The sequence below is a fragment of the Glycine max genome, chromosome 8 (genome assembly GCF_000004515.6).
Source record: "Glycine max cultivar Williams 82 chromosome 8, Glycine_max_v4.0, whole genome shotgun sequence".
In the NCBI taxonomy this organism is placed as follows: domain Eukaryota; kingdom Viridiplantae; phylum Streptophyta; class Magnoliopsida; order Fabales; family Fabaceae; genus Glycine; species Glycine max.
In genome coordinates, this window is record NC_038244.2 from 29,813,578 (window position 1) to 29,829,302 (window position 15,725).

Here is a 15,725-nt window from a genome sequence, read left to right on the forward strand (position 1 = left end):
CCTGCGAGAAAAAAAATTGTGAAGGACTCAGAGCAAATAATCTTGCAGTATAATTTGACCAATGACCAATGACCAATGACCAATGATCACGATAGCTTGACAAAAGACCCTCGCGCATGTTCAATTGGCTTATTAGCAGGAATCATGCCGACACCCCCTCTTGACTAGCTGTTACCATTGACTAAGAAAAATGAGTACGTCATACGTGTCATTTTCTCGGAACCTTCGTTCCAATAATCGTGGCTACTAGAAAGGGTACATATTCCATAATCCATTCACCAAATAAATGAAAAGAGCAAAAAAAGGGGGATGGAAAATGGAAATGCTTAATTAATCAAGAGTCGATACCTGATGAAAAAATCTTGCTTAATATTTTTTATCGTATTTTTTTAGTGCATATTTTCGGACTGTTCAGTATAAAAAGTTAACTTCTCTTTAAAATTAGCATAAGTCCATGTTTATTTTTAAAATTAGCATAAGTCCATGTTTATTTTTAAAATATTATACTGTACAGGGTCCACAAAATATATGTGATAAATTACTTGACTTTCTGAGACACACATCAATCCTTCATGTTAGTTCTGACACGGGAGCACGGACGACATGTCCTTAGCAGTTGGACTCTCAAACTAACAGGTTATCTCTAACCACTTTATTATTCGAATATGTTTAATTGTTAGTATTGTGTTAGTGTGTGTGTTAATGTTGTTTAGTGTCCTGGTATTTTGTTTAATGTGTGTTCTGTTTCAGTTTTCCCATTAAGCGTTTCCCCTGTTTCAGTCTTGGGTGTTTTGCTGTGAAGATTGTGCTTGAAAACAGAGTAGTAGTAGAAATCAGCTTGCGGAAAAACAGAGTAGTAGTAGAAATCAATTAGAGACGGATTTTAGCGACCACCCATGCTGAATTATTTGGGATTTTTTGTTTTAGTAGCTAGGGTTGTTATTTTTGGCTGATTTTATTTTTGGTAACTTCTTTTAATCCATATTTTGTGGGAAAAATAGCTAGAGCCTTTAGTTTGGTCAGATTTGAAAGTTCCAAAAAACTAGCAAATTTTGTGTTTGTCAAAACTTCAAACGGCCATAACTTTTGCTCTGGTTATCAGAATAGCAATTATTATATATGCATTTGGGGTAGAAAAAAATTTCCTACGCCGTGGCAACCGGCCAAGCCGGCTGAGGTCTCCATCGTCCAAAAAAAGCGATTCTGTCAACACTTTTTTATTTTTCAAGTTTTATTCACTTATTTTTCTTAACCTACCAATTTTAGCTTTCATAGTTAGACTTTGAATTTTTATCTGAAATTTTTTGTGCTATCTTCTCATCATTTTATAAGGCTGCTCACAAAATTTCAAGTCATTTGGATATCATTTGAGGGTAGCTGTAGTTCAAACCTACACCTTTATTTACATGACAAGGCAACTAGTTGTGTGCATGCTGAATGTAGTGTATGACTAGAGGCAATCCATCTGACTTACAACCCTTTGATCCTGAGATAGATAGGATATTTCATAGATTAGTTAGGCATCATTTTATACCTTTTGATCATTCTGAGCATTCCATAACTGGTGAATCTCTGCATTTTGTTATTGGTGATTTTGAACATTCTGATTCTGAGCATTCTGATTTTGCACATTCTGAGAACATGGCACAACCTCCACCTCGTGAGAGGACTCTAAGGGAAATGGCTGCACCTGATTTCACCTATGAAAGCTTGTGCATCCAATACCCTGATGAGGATGTCCCATATGTTCTTAAAACTGGACTGATTCATTTGCTTCCAAAGTTTCATGGCCTTGCAGGTGAAGACCCGCACAAACATTTGAAAGAATTTCACATTGTCTGCTCCACCATGAAACCCCCAGATGTCCAAGAGGATCACATATTTCTGAAGGCTTTTCCTCATTCATTAGATGGAGTGGCAAAGGACTGGCTGTATTACCTTGCTCCAAGGTCCATCACGAGCTGGGATGACCTTAAGAGAGTATTCTTAGAAAAAATTTTCCCTGCTTCCAGGACCACAGCCATCAGGAAGGATATCTCAGGTATTAGACAACTCAGTGGAGAGAGCCTGTATGAGTACTGGGAGAGATTTAAGAAACTATGTGCCAGTTGCCCCCACCATCAGATTTCAGAATAGCTTCTTCTCCAATATTTTTATGAAGGACTCAGTAATATGGAGAGAAGTATGATAGATGCTGCCAGTGGTGGAGCCCTTGGAGACATGACTCATGCTGAAGCCAGAAATTTAATTGAGAAGATGGCCTCCAACTCCCAGCAGTTTAGCGCCAGAAATGATGCCATAGTCATTAGAGGAGTGCATGAGGTAGCTACAAACCCATCTGCATCATCTGAAACTAAGAAGCTTGAAGGCAAACTGGATGTGTTGGTCAACTTGGTAACCTAGCTGGCCTTGAATCAGAAATCTGTACCTGTCGCAAGGGTTTGTGGTTTGTGCTCCTCTGCTGACCACCATACAGACCTTTGCCCTTCCATGCAGCAACCTGGAGCAATTGAGCAGCCTGAAGCTTATGCTGCAAATATTTACAATAGACCTCCTCAACCTCAACAGCAAAATCAACCACAGCAGAGCAGTTATGACCTTTCCAGCAACAGATACAACCCTGGATGGAGGAATCACCCTAACCTCAGATGGTCCAGCCCTCAGCAACAACAACAGCAGCCTGGTCCTTCCTTCCAAAATGCTGCTGGCCCAAGCAGACCATACATTCCTCCACCAATCCAACAACAACAACAACCCCAGAAACAGCCAACAGTTGAGGCCCCTCCACAACCTTCCCTCGAAGAACTTGTGAGGCAAATGACTATGCAGAACATGCAGTTTCAGCAAGAGACCAAAGCCTCCATTCAGAGCTTAACCAATCAGATGGGACAATTAGCTACCCAATTGAATCAACAACAGTCCCAGAATTTTGACAAGCTGCCTTCTCAAGCTGTCCAAAATCCCAAAAATGTCAGTGCCATTTCATTGAGGTCGGGAAAGCAGTGTCAAGGACCTCAACACGTAGCACCTTCCTCATCTGCAAATGAACCTGCCAAACTTCACTCTATTCCAGAAAAAGGTGATGACAAAAATCTACCTAACAATTTCTGTGCAGGTGAATCTTCTTCCACAGGTAATTCTGATTTGCAGAAGCAGTACATTCCCCCTCTTCCATTCCCTCCAAGAGCAGTTTCCAACAAAAAAATGGAAGAGGCAGAGAAAGAGATCTTGGAAACGTTTAGAAAAGTAGAGGTAAACATACCTCTGTTGGATGCAATAAAGCAAATTCCAAGATATGCCAAATTCTTGAAGGAGCTGTGCACTAACAAGCGGAAGCTTAAAGGAAGTTGCAACTGAGTGAGTTAGATGAAATCCGCCTAGAAGCCTACGAGAATGCCAAGTTCTACAAAGAAAAGACCAAGAAGTTCCATGATAGCATGATAGTTAAAAAAGACTTCGTGGTTGGGCAAAAAGTGTTATTGTATAATTCTAGGCTTGGACTCATGAGTGGTAAGTTGAGGTCTAAGTGGATTGGTCCTTTTGTTGTTACTAATGTTTTTCCTTATGGTACAGTTGAGATCAAAAGCGACTCCACAAACAAGAGCTTCAAGGTCAACGGACATCGACTTAAGCCATTCCTCACAAATCCTTCTTTAGTGGACGTAGTGGTGGAAGAGACTTCCTTACTCCACCCTACTCTTCCTCCACCATGACTTAGGGAGTTTTTCTTTTCCTATCTCCTTCTTTGCTTTTATTACACTTGTCCGATTCTCTTTGATGATTTAATTGTTTTTAATCTGTTAATTGTGCTACATTGAGGACAATGTGTTGTTTAAGTATGGGGGGGGGGGAGTGTTCTTTGGTTTTGCTAGTTTTGTTGGTTTTGTTAATTTGTTAGTTGTGTTAATTTGTTAATGTTGTTAGTTTTGTCGGATTTTCAGTTTAATATTTTGGGTCAATTTCGTGTGCACGTACGACTTTGCATGTTTTTCTTTGAATTATAGGATATGTTCAAGAAATGGGTAATTGTTTTGAAAATAAAAGTTCTTGACATTTTGTGACTTGAAATCCTTGATTCTTCTCTACATGTCATGATAGTTTTGAAAGCTCAATTTGAAAGTGATGATTTTACCTTTGTGAGAATTTGAGCCATCCATCATTATAATCATTTGGTGTGTTTTGCCCCATTGATTGCTTGCACAATAGCCTTGGCTTGATTCTTGTTGATGCGTCCTAATTCACATGCATATTTGGAAATGATTAAGGCAATTTTGTTCTTATAAGCTTCTAGCCAAATGGACTTACCTTGAATTAATTCCTTTGATAGCCCTTTTGAGCCTTGTTTCCCTTTTCCTTGTTTTGAAGCTCACTACAAGCCTTAAGTGAAAAACCATGATATTACCATATCCTTAAGGAATTTTGGAGCTTTGGAATTGTTTTGGGAATAAGTGTGGGGGGTTTTTGTTTCATTGGACAACTTGTTTTGTTGGCTATGCTTCATGATGTATTTCGGGCCATACTTGATGTACATTGTATATTGGTTAAATGTTGGACATGCTGAATGAAATGTTGTTTCTCAAAGGCTAAAGAGTAAAAAAAAAAAAAAAAACGAAAAAAAGAATTCGAAAAAAGAAAAAGAAAAGCAATAAAGTTGAGTGAATAAGATCTTAAATGGCACAAGAATGATGAAACTCTTAGTTCTACTCTTCATGTTTAATTTTTATCTTTACTTCTTTTTATTTTCTTATATTTTTTCTTAATATGCACTTATTCCCCTTTGCTCCTCTATTCCTTTGGGATTTAGCCACTTATTCCATATTTCTCCATACCTTGTCCTTGGCCCCATTACAACCTTAAAAGACCTTTTGATCCTCATGTGCTTGTGTTTATGGGTTGATTGTCAATTTTAGAATCTTGCCAAGTTTATGTGATGTTTGCTTTCATGGGTGCTTTGAGGGTAAATAGTAGCCTAGACACTTGAGAGATAAAGTGTATATCTTGTGAGGCTTTATCACTTTTCATTCTTGAGCTGATTAACTATTTTGCCATGATTGGGTTGCTTGGATGATTTTCATGAATGTCTTGACTTTTTGGATCTCCTTATGTTAGATGTTACCCATTCCTTTCATTCCTTGATGTTCATTGAGAAATATGTGAATGTTTTTGTTTGTCTCCCTTTGATATCCTTGGATTTTGTTCTTTGTTTCATTTTGCCCAGGAGTGCAAAAGGCTAAGTATGGGGGGTTTTGATGTGCCATCATTTTCTTCTATTTTCTAAACCCTTTTTGCACCATTTTAATTATTGATTGGTCTTAATTGTCAATTAATTAGGCAGTTTTATTATTTGGGCTCATTTAGCTAATTTGATGTTTTTAATCTAATTTCAGGAATTAATGAAACATTGGGCTTAATCCGGATTTTGGTTGTGGACTTGAAGAGGGCAAATAAAGCAGCGCTTACCTTAGTTAATTTCTAATTAGGAAATTTCGCAATTTTATTTTATGTTGTTCAGTGTTTATTTCGTTTTGGGCCAGAGTATTGTAATAGGGCCCAGTGACTTTGAGTGACTCTTTTTAAATAGTTGCCTTGGGATTCGTGCAGGGCATTCTATTCTGCTATGCTATTTTCATTATTCAGAGCTTTGGTTTTAGGTTTTCACGTTTTTCTGTTCCCTTGTTACAGTTTTCGTTCTTAATGCAAATTTCCGTTTTCTGCTTCTAATTACGAGTTCATTCTTGCTTCTTCTTCTACTTTCATTTACGTTTCTGTTCATTTACGTTTCTGTTCATTTACGTTCTTGTTCATTTACGTTTCTGCTTCATGTTTCATTTGCGTTTTCTGTTTGAATCCATGGAAGGCTAGATTTTCTGGTGTTGTTTCCTTTTGAGGACGAAGCCCAACTCTCTTTGAGGTTTCGTTTGTAATGTGGTTTCCTGGCAGTTTTCCCTTCACCAGTTATCCCAATTTCGTGAATATTAATCAGTGCACGCTTCGTGTTCGATTAATTGCCTCTGAGCCTAACTTGCGTTCATGCTTAATGGACGAAGGGCTAACTGGTGTATGTGGTGCCTAATCACGTATTGAAAACCCTAAGTTGATTTTTGCTTAGTAAATTGAAATAGGGTTGGATTAAGTGGTTGACTGTTAGGGACGAATTCTCCATAACCCAGGATAAGAGAGTGGCTTCTGAATCAGAGGAAACAACCCATTTTTAATATTAGTAGTTTCGTATTCTATTTTATTTGTTCTACTCTTTAATTGCCAAACAACCAAACCCCCCCCCCCCCCCCCCATCGTTACTGTTACTGCAAGTATATTATGAACATTTGGCTTGTCACTGCTCGTTGGGAAACGACCTAGGATCACTTCCTAGTTACTGCATTTTCATGTTTATTTGATTCGGGTACGGCCTCGATCAAAGAACATAATTGAAGAAAGGAAGAATAATGAATAATAGTTGAGAGAAAAAGAGAGAAAAGAGTTTTATCCTAAAGCTTGCACCACAAGTTTCTAAATCTGTTTTTTGTACAAAATAAAGTAACTAACTAACTAACTCCACTAATATATACAGTGACTAATCAGAAAGAAAGGATGGGTCTTGATTAGGCCCATCTAATCTACCTAATTAAGCTAATTACATAGAGCAAAGCCCAATTTTGCATCCCAATTATTTAAGTGCAGATAAAGGTTTTGACTTCCAAGCCCAAAATGACCCTCAAAATTATAGAATTAGCCCTAGCTTATTTTTGAAAAAATTGAATCTCTTTTCCTTAGCTTTCCAAGGACTACTCATATTCTCTATTTGGAGCTATGTAGTGTCCTATAGGCCTTGCACAAGGCAGATAGGTCAAGTAAGCACAAAATCCAAAAATAAGCGACAGTTATCAATTAAGCCCAATTATTTGCCTAAGACCAAAACCGAGTTAAGGTGAGAAAATAGGAGTAAAAAAGAAGTCAAATAAGCTAAGAAGAATAGAAGAATACTAAACTAAAAATGCTTGGTCACTAGTCATTATCTGCAAAGGCTGTTACACCACCGTAACAACCCCTAAAAACAAGGAGCCCCAGCTTTCATTCCACTCTATAAGTATCAGGTTCTATCTCACTCTTTTCATACTCACTCATACTCTCCTAACTTACGTACTTACTTGAGCGTCAGAGTCTTTTGTTTTACAGGTCCCCCCTCTTATCCTCTTAACAAAGGGCACTCTCAGTCTGATGTGAGATCTTGGAGCCCACCTTGCCCACGCCCACCATGATGTGGGACAACTTCAGATTTTGGTAGGTACATTTGGTGCCCACAGAGGGTCATAGTAAAACTTGTAGAAGCAAGCTTCATGATGATGAATCAAGTATGATTCAAGTAGTTTTGATGATGACAAAAAGCCCAAAAGAATGATGTCAAGATTGAGTCAACTAGTTCAAGATCAAGATTAAAGAAAAGACATCAAGAAGAATCAAGATTCAAGAGAAGATGAATTCAAGATTCAAGAGAAGAAACCAAAAAGCAACAAGTCAAGACTTCACAAGGGAAGTATTGAAAAAGATTTTTCAAAAACCAAACATAGCACAGTTTTGTTTTACAATAAAAGTTTTTCCAAATTTTTCTAAGTTACCTGAGTATTTACTTTCTGGTAATCGATTACCAATTCCCTGTAATCGATTACCAGTGGTAAAGTTTGATTTCAAACGCTTTTAACTGAATTTGCAACGTTCCAAATGTTTTTTAAATGGTGTAATCAATTACAATATATTGGTAATCGATTATCAGTGTATCTGAACGTTGAAATTCAAATTCAATTGTGAAGAGTCACATCTTTTCATAAAATGCATTGTGTAATCGATTACATGGTTATGGTAATCGATTACCAGTGACAAGTTTTGAATAAAAAGTCAATAGATGTAACTCTTCTAATGGTTTTCTCAAGATTTTCTCAAGGTTATAACTCTTCTAATGGTTTTCTTGACCAGACATGAAGAGTCTATAAAAGCAAGACCTTGACTTGCATTTGAATAACTCTTACAACTTTTAGAACTTCTTGAACAATTTTTGAGAAATCGTGAAACCTTTTGCTTTTCATCTTTCTTCTTCTTCCTTTGCCAAAAAGCTTTCTAATTTTTATGTTTTCCAAACCTTTTTCTTTTGTAGAAAACAAAAGTGTGGTATATCTTTTCATTCTCTTCTCCCTTTGCCAAAAAGAATTCAACAAGGACTAATCACCTGAATTCTTTTTGTGTCTCTCTTCTCCCTTTTCCAAAAGAACAAATGACTAACCGCCTGAATTCTTTCGTGTCTCCCTTCTCCCTTTTCAAAGAATTCAAAAGGACACAGTCTAAGAATTCTCTTGATTCTTCCCTTTCCCTTAAACAAAAGATTTCAAAGGACTAACCGCCTGAGAACTTTGTCTTAACACATTGGAGGGTACATCCTTTGTGGTACAAGTAGAGGGTACATCTACTTGGGTTGTTGTAACTGAGAACAAGAGAGGGTACATCTCTTGTGGATCAGTTCAAGTGGAGGGTACATCCACTTGGTTGTTCAAAGAGAACAAGGGAGGGTACATCCCTTGTGGATCTTTGCTTGTAAAGGTTTTTACAAGGTTGAAAAGAAATCTCAAGGACCGCAGGTTGCTTGAGGACTGGATGTAGGCACGGGTTGTTGTCGAACCAGTATAAAATTCTTGTGTTTGCCTTCTTCTTCCCTATCGCTTTTACTTTTGGTTAAGTTTCTATTTTTGTTCCTTACTTTCTTAACTTAGTAGTAAAAGCCTAATTAAATCTAGTAACATTAAGAAGGATAAGTTTTTCAATTAGTCAAGGCACATTAATAATTAATTCAACCCCCAAAAGGGCCCAAGTATGAGCGTTATACACCGTTGACAGCCAATCGGACTATAATCCTTGAGGAGGCCTTCAATGCAGAGGTACCCATAAAACTACCTCCGCCACTTCCTCCCAGGTCGGGGTTAGACAGGACCAAATACTGCAAATACCATCACAGTTATGGTCACAACACAGAAGATTCCTGGGCCCTGAAAGACATAATAGAAGAGCTCATACAGCCTGGGTATCTAGCCTAGTTCGTGAAGAGGCTAGATAGTCATGTAGCTGGAGCGAGACCCAGAGGACACCAAGAGGATCACCATAAAAATCATGATGCCGATAAAAGAAGAGAAGAGCAGAAGATCGAGGAAGACAGAGACACCACAAGCAAAGACGCGAGCGATAACCTTCACAAGAATAGGAAAATGAGCCCGCCCAACAAATTAGAGGTGTAATCAACACAATTGCGGGAAAATTTTCCTATGGAGGGCAGTCCAGCCAGTCCCACAAACGCCACCTCCACGCCATCTGGGACATCAACATCAACTGTGTCAACCTACCATCCCCATGAAGTCTCCCTCCTATCACTTTCACTGATAGAGACATCAAGGTTATCAACCCTATTAACCAAGACGACCCCATGGTTGTCTCCATCATAATAGCCAACTTCATGGTGTCCAAGGTCATTGACCAGGGTAGCTCCACAGACATCTTATGGAAAACATTTCAAAGGCTTAAAGTCTCACACGATACCGTCCCGCCTCACTCTGGTCCAGTCCTTGGCTTCACAGGAGAAAAAGTAGAGACAAGAGGCTATGTCAACCTAATGACCACCTTCGGTCAAGGCCAGCTCTCAAGGAGCTTTACAATTAGGTACTTAATCATTGGTGCAAATACCTGTTACTTTGCTTTGATTGGTAGGAAAATGTTGAACGAGCTCGGAGCCATTGTCTCCACACCGCATCTCAAGATGAAGTTCCCCACATTGATCGGAGAGATCGTGACTGTCTAGGAGGATCAAAAGCAGGCACGATAGTGCTACACTGAAAGCCTAAAAGTGACACCTTATCCTCCCACCAGGGAGCATGCCAAGCCTCACCCCACAGTTGGTGATAGTACTCAAGTCATAAGCGTAGATGAAGCGTCTCCAGTTGGAGCCCTAACTGTCTATGAAGTAAGCCTAGACGAATTATTCGATATAGATTCATGCGGCGAAACTACTGATAAAGGCCCCAACCCAATTAAAGAACTCGTCAAATTACAGCTTGGACCCAAACTTGAGTAGTGTACGCAGCTCAACCGGGACCTCACCAGCCATGAACATAGGTTGCATAGCTGATGTCCTACATAGGAATGCAAACCTATTCGTGTGGTAGCCATCTGACATGTCGAGTATCCACCCCAGCATTATATGCCACAAGCTCACCATCTGCCCCCAAGCCAAATCGATGTCACAGAAGAAGAGGAAGATGGGAGAAGAACGACACAAAGTGGTCAAAGAGGAAGTAGACAAACTCCTCAAAGCCAATTTTTCATAGAAGTTAGGTACTCTTCTTGGCTTGTCAACTTCGTCATGGTCAAAAAGGCCAATGACAAATGGCGAATATTCACAAACTACACCGATCTTAACAAGGCGTGTCCCAAGGATGCATACCCTTTGCTCAACAACAACATGCTAGTCGATGGAGTGTCTGGGTTCCATGTACTAAGCTTCCTGGACGCCTATTCTAGATGCAATCAGATCCGAATGCATGCCCGAGACGAAAAGAAAATGACATTAATTACTGACGATGCCAACTTCTGCTATAGGGTCATGCCCTTGGGCTTGAAAAATGCAGGCGCTATATACCATAGATTGATGTTCTGGATCTTCAAACAGTAGATCAGATGAAATGTCGAGGTCTACGTCGATGACATGGTCGTCAAATCCCATAGTATAGCCCAACACATGGGAGACTTGGAAGAGGTATTTAGAGAAATGCCCAAATACGACATGTGCCTTAACTTGAAAAAATGCACTTTCAGGGTCAGCGGAGGCAAGTTCTTGGGCTTTATGATCACACATCATGGAATAGAAGCCAACCTCAATAAATGCATAGCCATACTAGAGATGCACAATCTTACCAACGTCTAGGAAGTCCAGAAGCTAAATGGTAGACTGGAATCCCTGTCTAGGTTCCTCCCAAAACTCGCTGATAATTGCTAATTATGAGTATGTTTTGGGGTTAAATTATAGAGGAATTTGTAATTTTTCTCTTCTATTTTTTCCTTTTTGAGCATATAATTGTTAAATTAACATCATTTAAGTTTTTGTGTAGAGAATATTAAAAGTGATGGATTTATGAAGCTTAGTGAGTAAAATAAAGCCCAGAAATGCAGGAATAATTGAGGAAAGAAGACTAATTGAGGAAAGGAGACTAATTAAGAAATCAGACTAATTTAGAAGCCCACTAATCTGTACCTATAAAAGAAGAGAGAAAAAGGAGAAGACACATAGAAATTTCAATAGAATACAATTCCTTATAGAAGGTAAAGGCTAGAAGAAGGAGAAGCAAGCAATGGGAGTTATTCCTTCCCTCCATTCCCTTTCTTATCTTTTCCCCTTTACTAAATATTCCCCTCTTGCAATTGTAAAGTCTCCATGACAATGAGAGGCTAAACCCCCTTTGTTGGGAACTTGGCAGTCAACTACTATTGATGTAATTTCTCTATTTATAATATTACATTTGCATTATCCTTTCTTGTGCCTAATATTATTACTTGTGGCTTGATCACCCATTTGCATGGTAAGTTTTAGGGGTAATGTTGGGAAGCGTTATTTTCTAATAGAACTAGGAAAGGGTATCTAAATAAAGTCATCACTAGGGATAAGTTGATATTTGTTTAGCCTGTTATACATCTCTATTCTTAATGCAATTTACTATTTTAGCTCTACAAAGGGATTTGGGATAGAAAATAAATAAATTAGGCACTTTTGTATAGGAGACCAAAGTTAGAGTATACTAGTAGATATAGGTGTAAATTGGAATAATTATAGATAGAGAAAAATCATTAACATTACATCAAGGAATAACTCTGGTGGGCTAAGTTCCCAACATTCTCATCTTCTGAATTTCCTTCTACAATATTATTGGATTTTCTCATCTTTTTCTGTCTTTAATTAATTAATTTAAATTCATGTTTAATTCTTTTTCTTGTTTGATTTAATTTTTAGCAATTTAATTTACTGTTTTCTTCTACCTTTTTCAAATATTTTTCTTAATTAAATATTCATCTACCTAAGTACAAACAAAGTCCCTGTGGATACGATACTCAAACTTCCATTTTAACTTTACTACTTGGGATGCATTGGTGCACTTGCCAATCCATCAACACTCGCCAAAAAAGCGAAGCCATTCTATAAGCTGCTCAAGAAAACTGAGTCATTCTTATGGGACGATGCCTGTGAATAAGCCTTCTTTCCCTTCAAGAAGACCATTGCCACACCACAGTCCTGAGTCGACCCAAGCCAGGAGTACCCATGCTCCTATATCTTTCAGTAGTTGACGAAGTCATTAGCTCAACCCTCATACAAGAGGAAGGGAAACACCAGTTTTCCATCTACTTCACCAACCATATACTCCATGACGTTGAGAAGTGATTGAGCATTTGTAGTTAAGTATTTTTCTATTATTCTTAGCTCAATTGACATCTCTTTGACCCTTATTTTCTCACCTTAACTCAGTTTTGGTCTAAGGCAAATTATTGAGCTTAATTGAGAATTGTAGTTAATTTAAAGATTTTGTGCTTACTTGACCTATTTGCCTTGTGCAGGGCCTAGAGGACACTACAGAACTCCAAATGGATCGTGTGAGTAGTCCCTGAAAAAATGAGAAAAGATATTCTATTTTTTTTCAGATAAGCTTTGGCCAATTCTTCCATTTCGAGGGTCAAATTGAGCTTAGAAGTCATAGCCTTAGCACTTGAATAATTGGGCTACGAGTTAGACTTTTGTTTTGTGTAATTAGTTTAATTAGGTAGATTAGATGGACCTAATCAAGGCTCATCCATTCCTTCTGAGTAGTCACTCTATATATTAGTGTTAGTTAGTTACTTCATTTTGTACAAAACAGAATTAGTTACTTGTTGTGCAAGCTTTCTCTTCTATATATTTTCTCTTTTTCTCTCAATTTGTTCTTCATTCTTCTTCCTCCTTTCACTTCTGTTCTACCATTTTCTTGCACAAAATTTTGTGGCTTTTCCATTGGTGATGAGCATGGAGGGATAAACAATCAATCAATCCAAGGATCCACTCCATGCAAGGCTGAATTTGAGTTCTAGTTTGGTATCTCTAATCTTTGTGAATGTTTATCTTTCTCTTCAATCCTATTTTCAATTTTCATGATTATGATTATGCTTAGGATTGAAAAAGGATTAGGTTATGGATTGTTTTCCTAATTTCGAAATTTAATCACAGATTGTTAGGATGATCTTCCAACATAATTTGCAATTTCAAACAATTTAGAGATTGATTCGATTGAACTTTCTCTAATGCATTTGACTGAACTTTCACACTGAACATCACTTGTATTAACTGTGATAATTCATTTTGCATTGGTTTGGTGAATTGGATTGATGCTATTAAACTTGACGTGTATTCTATTTTTGTTTTGCTTTGTTTCTTCAATTTTGTTTTGTGTGTTTTTGCATTCCTTTATAGTCTCTTACAAACTGAATGTAGGAACCATATTGAATCATATTTCTGAGTTTGACCTAGGTTAGCTCTGTACTGCAAATTCCTAGTTTTATTTGTTTTTGAAATGATTCAACATTTGTTATTAAGAAGCACTACCAATGATAGAGAATATGGCGGTAGAACTCATTACCTCGACCCAACGTCTCTGGCCATACTTTCAGAGTCACCAAGTGGTAGTCAAGACGAACTACCCCATCAAACAAATTTTGCAAAAGCTTGAACCAGTAGGGAGGATGGTAGCATGGTCCGTAGAACTGTCAGAGTTTGATCTCCAGTACGAACCTTGTGGCCCCATGAAGGCACAATTCATGGCAGACTTTCTGGCAGAATTTGTTGGAAATTACCAAACCACCACAAACTAGTGGAACCTCATGTAGACAGTGCCTCCAACATGAAGGGAAGCAAGGCTGGTATTATCCTTGAAGGCCTTAGCAACATCACTCTAGAGCAAGCCCTCAAGCTCAACTTCAAAGCCTCAAACAATCAGAGTGAGTACAAGACACTTATAGTAGGCCTAAAACTAGCAAAAGAAGTTGTAGTCAAGAAGCTAAGGTGCTACACTGACTCACAGCTTGTCTAGGGGCAAGTTGCCAACAAATATCAGACCAAAGAAATAGTGTTGCTCAAGTACTACCACACTGCCAAAACTCTCATTGACAAATTCAAATGCTTTGAGATGTATTACATACCTAAGGAGAGCAACACCAGAGCAGATATGCTCTCTAAGCTGGCTAACACCAAAAAGACTGGGCATCTCAAGGCCATCATCCTGGAGACACTCCAAACTCCCACCATTGACACCAAAGAAGTTATGGTTGGAGAAGAGGAGGAACCAGACTAGATAACCCCGTACAAGAATTTCCTAATTTGGGGAGTGTCGCCACCAGATGAGAATGAAGCCCAACGTCTAAAATAAAAGGCCAGCTATACGTCATCCTTGATGGTGAGCTATTCAAAAGAGAGTTCACGACACCCTTGCTCAAATGCCTGAACATCCAACATGAAAACTATGTCATACGAGAACTTCATGAAGGGATCTGTGGCCTTCACACCGGGGACACTCCCTTGCAACCAAAGTGGTGTGCGCCGGCTACTGTTGGTCGACACTTAGGGTTGATGCCTTCAATTTCACAAAGAGATGCAAACAATGCCAAGAGTTTGTAGACATTTCACGCACCCCTCCTGAAAATCTCCATAGCTTGAGCTCTCAGTGGCCCTTTGCCATGTAGGGAATAGATATACTGGGACCACTCTCAAAGGCCCCAAGAGCAGTCAAATTCCTACTAGTTGTCATCGACTATTTCACCAAATGGATTGAGGCAAGACCGTTACACGAAATCTCAGCCAACGAGGTGGAAAAATTCACCTGGAAACACCTCATATGCAGGTATGACCTTCCTTATGCCATTGTCACCGACAATGACACTTAATTGAAAGCTCAAGCCTACGAAGATTTCCTGACAAGGCTAGGTGTCAAGCACCTCGTAACATTTGTCGAACACCCTTAGACCAACAGTCAGGCAGAGGTAGCCAACAGAGTCATTCTCAAGGCCCTGGGCACTAGACTCGACCAGTCTAAGGGTCTATGGAAGGAGGAAATCCCCAATATACTCTGGGCCTATCATTGTTTGCCCTAGACAACAACCAATGAAACTCTTTTCTGACTTACATATGGCATAGACGCCATCATTCCTGTCGAGGTCGAGGAACCGCCAACAATAGAATGAAGAAAATCCAAAGGCTTGTCAAACCCAAGATTTTCCCTTGGTCAATTGCACATCTCCAAAGGCTCGTCTCCACAGATGCCATCATTCATTGAAAGGTCAAAAAGACCTAAGTCAAGGTGCTTGGTGAAGAACCCGACCGGCCTAATGACCCTATGAAAACCCTTTTCATGCTGCTCCACGACCTTTTCCTTGTACATCAGTAGCTCTTCTTCAAGCTCTTTGTTGGCCTTCCTCTCCCTGGATGCCCTCAGCTCGAACTCCTCCAGCCAGGACTCTGATTCCTTCAACCAAGTCTCTAAGTCAGCAACCACCTTGGCAAACTTATCCTTCTTTATCGTAGTGCTCTCCACCTTTCTAGCTAATTCATTTTTCTCCCTATGCAAGCCTTTGCAACGCTAAAACAACTCCTCACCATCTAATCTAGTGCACAACAGCTTGGC

The 15,725-nt window shown here is 38.9% G+C and overlaps 1 non-coding gene across 1 annotated transcript; it reads right to left on the minus strand.

Moving 5' to 3' along the window:
- Positions 1 to 2,019: 2,019 nt before the first annotated feature.
- LOC113002434 (small nucleolar RNA R71) lies at positions 2,020 to 2,126 on the minus strand. The gene has a single exon (XR_003267996.1). It is a non-coding gene; the product is annotated as a small nucleolar RNA R71 (small nucleolar RNA).
- Between the last annotated feature and the right edge of the window lie 13,599 nt (positions 2,127 to 15,725).